Source organism: Herpailurus yagouaroundi, unplaced genomic scaffold (assembly GCF_014898765.1).
Source record: "Herpailurus yagouaroundi ecotype Mexico unplaced genomic scaffold, PumYag 77, whole genome shotgun sequence".
In the NCBI taxonomy this organism is placed as follows: domain Eukaryota; kingdom Metazoa; phylum Chordata; class Mammalia; order Carnivora; family Felidae; genus Herpailurus; species Herpailurus yagouaroundi.
The window spans coordinates 42,447,459-42,453,116 of NW_024412388.1; the positions used below are offsets into that span (position 1 = coordinate 42,447,459).

The following is a 5,658-nucleotide window of genomic DNA, read 5'->3' on the forward strand; positions in this document are numbered from 1 at the left end:
GGGGGGGAGGAAGAGGGAAGAGGAGGGGGGAGAGGGAGAGAAGGGGGAGGGGGGGAGAGAGGGGGACAGAGAAGGGGACAGAGAGGGGGAAGGGGGAAGAGAAGGGGGAGAGAGAGGGAGGAGGGAGGGGGGAGGGAGAGAGAGAGAGAGAGAGACATGGAGAATATCAAGCAGGCTCTATGCTCAGTGCTTTCTGACTGGGGGTTTGATCCCACAATCCCGGGATTATGTTATGACCTGGGCCAAAATCAAGCGCTGGATGTTCAACCAGCTAAGCCAGCCAGGTACCCATGACTGATCAATTTTAATGATAATTATTTAAATTTTTTTTTTCAACGTTTATTTATTTTTGGGACAGAGAGAGACAGAGCATGAATGGGGGAGGGGCAGAGAGAGAGAGGGAGACACAGAATCGGAAACAGGCTCCAGGCTCTGAGCCAACAGCCCAGAGCCTGATGCGGGGCTCGAACTCACGGACCGCGAGATCGTGACCTGGTTGAAGTCGGACGCTTAACCGACTGCGCCACCCAGGCGCCCCTTAATGATAATTATTTAAACTACGATGTACAAGACAGACAAAATGCAAGCAGATTTCACTATTATGTATAACTCATACTTTATGTTCTTACAACATACAGTAATACCTTGGATTGCGAACTTGTTCTGCAAGTGTTCTGCAAGATGAGCAAACATTTCCAATAAATTTTAATGTCATAAACAAGCAACGTCTTGCAATACCAGTAGTACATGACACCCAATGTCACATGATCACAACTGAGCCAATGGTGCTTGAAATTCACTTTGATATACAAGTGCTTTGGATTACAAGCATGTTTCCAGAAGAATTATGCTCACAAACCAAGGTTTTTTTCTCACAACATATTTTTGACAACCTATGTAACTATACTGAACACCCCCTGCATATTAAATTATAAAAAAAAATTTTTTTTAACCTTTATTTTTTAGAGAGAGTGTGCATGCACATGGGAGAGGGGCAGAGAAAGGGAGAGAGAGAATCCCAAGTAGGCTCCATGTTCTCAGCACAGAGCACGATGTGGGGCTTGAACTCACAAACAATGACATCATGACCTGAGCAGAAATCAAGAGTCAGCCGCTTAACCAACTGAGGCACCCAGGCACCCCTGCATACTAAATTCTGACAACCCAAGCCTGAGGTGCAACTCTGACTCCAGACTCAGATACCCTGAATATGAATGCTAACACTGAGGCAAAGTAGCTGTGAAATCTTGTCCAAGATACTTAACCCTTCTGCACCTCTTTTCCTCACCTGTAAATGAGGATAATACCAAAAGGTTGTTGTGAAAACTGAATTAATACTTAAGCTCTTTAGAAAGAGGGGCACCTGGCTGGCTCAGTTGGAAAAGCATATACAACCCTTATCTCAGGGTCATTAGTTCAAGCCACACATTGGGTGTGGAAATTACTAAAAACAAACAAGTAAATTAAAAAATTTGTAAAAAGATCTTTAGAAAGAAATTACACATCGCAAATATGCAGTAAGTTATCTATTATCATTGTAAATCAAATACCCACTTAAAACTACCACACTATTTGGGCACCTGGCTGGCTCAGTGGGTGGAGCATGTGACTCTATCTCAGGGTTGTGAATTTGAGTCCTTCGTTGAGTGTAAAGATTACCTAAAAATAAAATCTTTGGGGCACCTGGGTGGCTCAGTTGGTTAAGTGGCCAACTCTTGATTTCAGCTTAGGTCATGATCTCACTGTTCATGAGTTTGAGCCCCCCATCAGGCTCTATGCTATCAGCTGGGAGCCTGCCTGGGATTCTCTCTCTGCCTCTCCCCTGCTTGTGTGCTGTCTCTCTCTCTCAAAATAAGTAAACACTAAAAAAAATAATAATAATAACAAAATCTTTGAAAATTAATAAATAAAACTACCAGACGACTGACTTACAAACATACTGATTTCGTCTTGAAAGTACAGGCTACTTTGTGCAAAGATTAAGACTTTGCACATCTTTACTGATGAACACAGAGCTTGCAGGAAGCCCACACTCCCCAATTCCCCCATGCTATTGCTTTCCAGTACTAAACTAGAAAGTAGTCAACTAACCCTTAGGAGTAAAAAAACTTCCTAAGAAACTATAACAAGGTTATTTCCCCCAGAGGTATTTTTATGGCAAAAGAACCTTCTAAGAAATTTAACATTCAGGATCCTCAAAAAAACAATGTGAATTATAGCAACTACTAACAGGAGAAAAGAGTGGCATGGAAAAGGTGGCTTTACTATCCACTGAAAACAGGGCTAAACTCTGTTGGTATAAGGAAGCTGAAGAGAAAGAAATATTAAAGTTGGAGTCAGAAAACACACTTCTAATCACAACTCAACCACTAGCTCACTTGGTGATCTCATTTGGTAAAATTGAAAGGCCTTAATTCAAAATACACAATAACTTTCACAATCTGACTACTGTTTCCAAACATTTCTCTCACCACTCTACCCATAAATCCTCAATTCCCGCCACAATGAATTTCTCACTTTTCTACTCTGAGCCCCATAACAACTTATCTTTGCATATGTTATTCACTAACTGTGAGACCATGACCTGAGCTGAAATCAAGAGTCCACTTAACCAAATGAGCCATCCAGGCACCCCTCACATATCCTGCTTTAAACTAGCATTTTTTCCTTGTTTTAGGTATTTCTGGAACTGTTCTTTTTTAGAACATATTTCTGTCTGCAGTAATGACTTTCAATGAATTTTGTAAAATTATTTTACCAATTCTAGCATTTGTAGTTTACATTAGAAAGTAACACATCTCACTGAATTGTTATATCAAAATGGTCTGATTTTTTTTTTAAGGATAAACAAAATGTACCAGTATCAGCGTTTCCAGGTAAGGCTTACTGATGGTCTGGAAACAAACTTTCTGTAGGAAATAAAGTCAAACACCATTCTCTACCCACAGATCCTGATTTGACATTCTATAAATAACACATTAAAAAAAACACACACACAAACACAGCATAATTAATGATGCTTATTATGCATGTCAAGGTTAACTCTGAGGTCAAAAAAAGTTCTCTACTTACTAAACTGAATCTGCTCTGAGAACTAACAAAAATTCTCTTTAAACAGTTTTTTATTAATCAGAAATATTAATAATTGCCATTGTAACTTGATTTTAAGTTTTAAAATTATAACAGACACTGTACTGTTCTAGTTTAATGAACTAAAATTAAATGTAATTCACGGTGTGATTTAGGAATTATCAAATTGAATTAAACTTTTAAGTGCATGATAACATCTTATAAATTTATCTGCTAACAACCTGACCTAGGACAATGAAAAGACCTTAGTTTCCCCTTTGTATTTAGACATTTGCTACACTTAAAACATTAAATGTCAATAACTTTCACTTCCGCTTCTGTATTATTTCAAGGAAGCTTTACTTTTTCATTTTCCACACTAGTCAAATGAAAAATTGAAAATAGGAAAATTTACCTAAAAGAGCTCTTTTTCAAACCAACTTTCTTTTGTTTATATGAAACGTCACATTTTTAAAGCCTAAAACGGCTTAAAATTTTTCTCTTCCCAAAAGTATGATTTTTAAGAAGCACCCTTTAAAATGTGTTTATAAAAGCATCATAGCACACTAGACACTAGTGAATTCGTTAATACAGCATTCTAAATGAAGTAATATTTCATAATTTTACAAGTTGTGACTAATAAGTACTAGGATGCAATGCTGTGCAGCTATTTTCAAGTAGACATTACAGGCTGCTGAGCCTAAAGAAAATTTCAGCGTACAATCTACTCATATACAGAACATGTTGACTGACACAACAAAAAAAGTCAACTTTTTTTAACCATCCACAATTCACCGCCTTATTATGGCACTCTCTCTAAATGGTCGTATCCAGTTGGGATTCTCCAATTTTATTAGCTAATAGTTCTCATTACTTTAAAAACAGAAACAGGATACGTTCTGTTTCACCAAGTATTACACGTTTCGCTACTACAAGACTTGGCAGGGGGAGGGGGACATTTAGGAAACAAAAGGTAATCTGATCCACTCCAGCTAATTACTAAATGCACGCCAACAATACACAATTTGAATTGCGTTTCTAGTCACTAAGAAGATCACAAAAGGAGGCTGAATGTCCAATGTGTAAGGAACTAGTTTTCTATCAAAAATATATCAAAATGAAGAAACAGGGTATACGGAAACAAGATCTCGCACAAGGTTCAAAATTCGTCTGATTAAAGATCTGATAAACTTACGATAATAAAATGTTCAATTAGCGTCGTTAAAATAACAGTAATTCATCCCATTCAGGTATGACTAAAAATCCCGATGATGTGCTTCTTTCGGGTCTAAATATCTCATTCTTTTACAATCCGGATACCAAAAGGACCCGAAACCTCTCGCGGAGGCGTGCAACACACACGGTTGGTGCTGTCTGTTTACAAATACGAATCTCACAGTTTCCCACGTCAAAAGCGTTCATTACCACCATTCGACTGGGGGGCGGGGGAGAGAGAAGGCGGGCAAGCAAGAAACGAAATCTATACAGGCACCTCTGCCTTCCCTCTTCCCGAAAAGGGTGAGCTTGTGTATTACAGGAGTGTGTATATTTACGTGTTATATATGTACGTCCGTGTCTAAGCGGGGATGAAAGAAAAGGCATACATGACAAGGAATCGTACTGGACCCAAAAGAATGCTCACGCCAATCCCGTTAACTCAAAATCCACCACCCGAGGTCTACAGGTTTCGGCCCGGGGCCGAGAACCTCAGCCTCTCTGTGAAGTTCGGCCCCCAAAGCGCCCCAATGCCCTCCTCAGGCCGCCAGGCCGCCGCCCCTACCTCCCTTAGCTCTGCCTTTCCTTGGGACACCCGAAGCCCATTCCCGCAAAGAAAGAAGTGTCAGGCCCCAAGGGGGCGACTGGGCCCCCGACACCTGCGAGGCGCGGCACCTGAGGAGGCGGACAGGGGGCCGCCTGGCCTTCCCCGAGCACACCCCCTCGGCGCGGAGCGCTGAGTCGCGGCCGGAACCTCCGTACCTGAGAGGCCCGCGAGCTACAGGCGCGCGCGGCGCCTCCTCATCTCAGTGGCTCCCGCTCCCCCCGCCGCCTCCCGCTGCCGCCGCCGCCGTCACTGCCGCCGCCGCTGGAGGCCGGGACACGACGAGCTCAGGACTCCACCGCCATGTCCGCCGCGCCGCGAACTGCATTGTGGGGGGGAAGGGATGGGGTGGGGGAGGAGGAGGGAGAGGGAGAGAAAAAGGAGAACCCGCTGAGGGGAGGGGGCCGAGGGGGAGCCAGGGAAGGGGGGAGGGGAGAGAGGGACGGAATCTTGACGAGTCCTGACCCCGAGGGTTGGGCAGGGGAGAGTCGCGGAGGAGACCCTGGAGAGGAGACGCAGAGGGTTGAGTTCAGGGGTACCCCCCTTAGTTCTGGGGGCCCGTAGGCGCCGCTTAAACCGGGGAGAGTGGGGCGGTAAACACCAATGGGGGGAGGGGTTGCGTTTGGAGGCTTGTGGTGGCGTAGTGAAACAATAGGGAGGGGCCGAGGTGGGAGGGCAGCACACTCACACTCAAAGCCGAGGGAAAGGGCGCGCGCGCGCGCGCGCGCGAGGACACTCGTTAGCCCGCGAGGAGGGGGCGGGGCCCTCCA

The 5,658-nt window shown here is 43.8% G+C and overlaps 1 protein-coding gene across 11 annotated transcripts in view; it reads right to left on the reverse strand.

The window, feature by feature from the left end:
* Positions 1–5,212, reverse strand: part of TUT4 (terminal uridylyl transferase 4) — a 142,973-nt gene extending 137,761 nt beyond the window's left edge. For 6 of the 11 annotated variants that reach the window (XM_040470247.1, XM_040470248.1, XM_040470256.1 and 3 more), the window contains exon 1: positions 5,047–5,211. The gene's annotated coding sequence lies outside the window, so the exon portion shown is untranslated. Of the gene's footprint in view, positions 1–5,046 lie in introns of all 11 variants that reach the window. The other 5 variants (XM_040470258.1, XM_040470254.1, XM_040470253.1 and 2 more) reach the window with 2 other exon arrangements.
* Between the last annotated feature and the right edge of the window lie 446 nt (positions 5,213–5,658).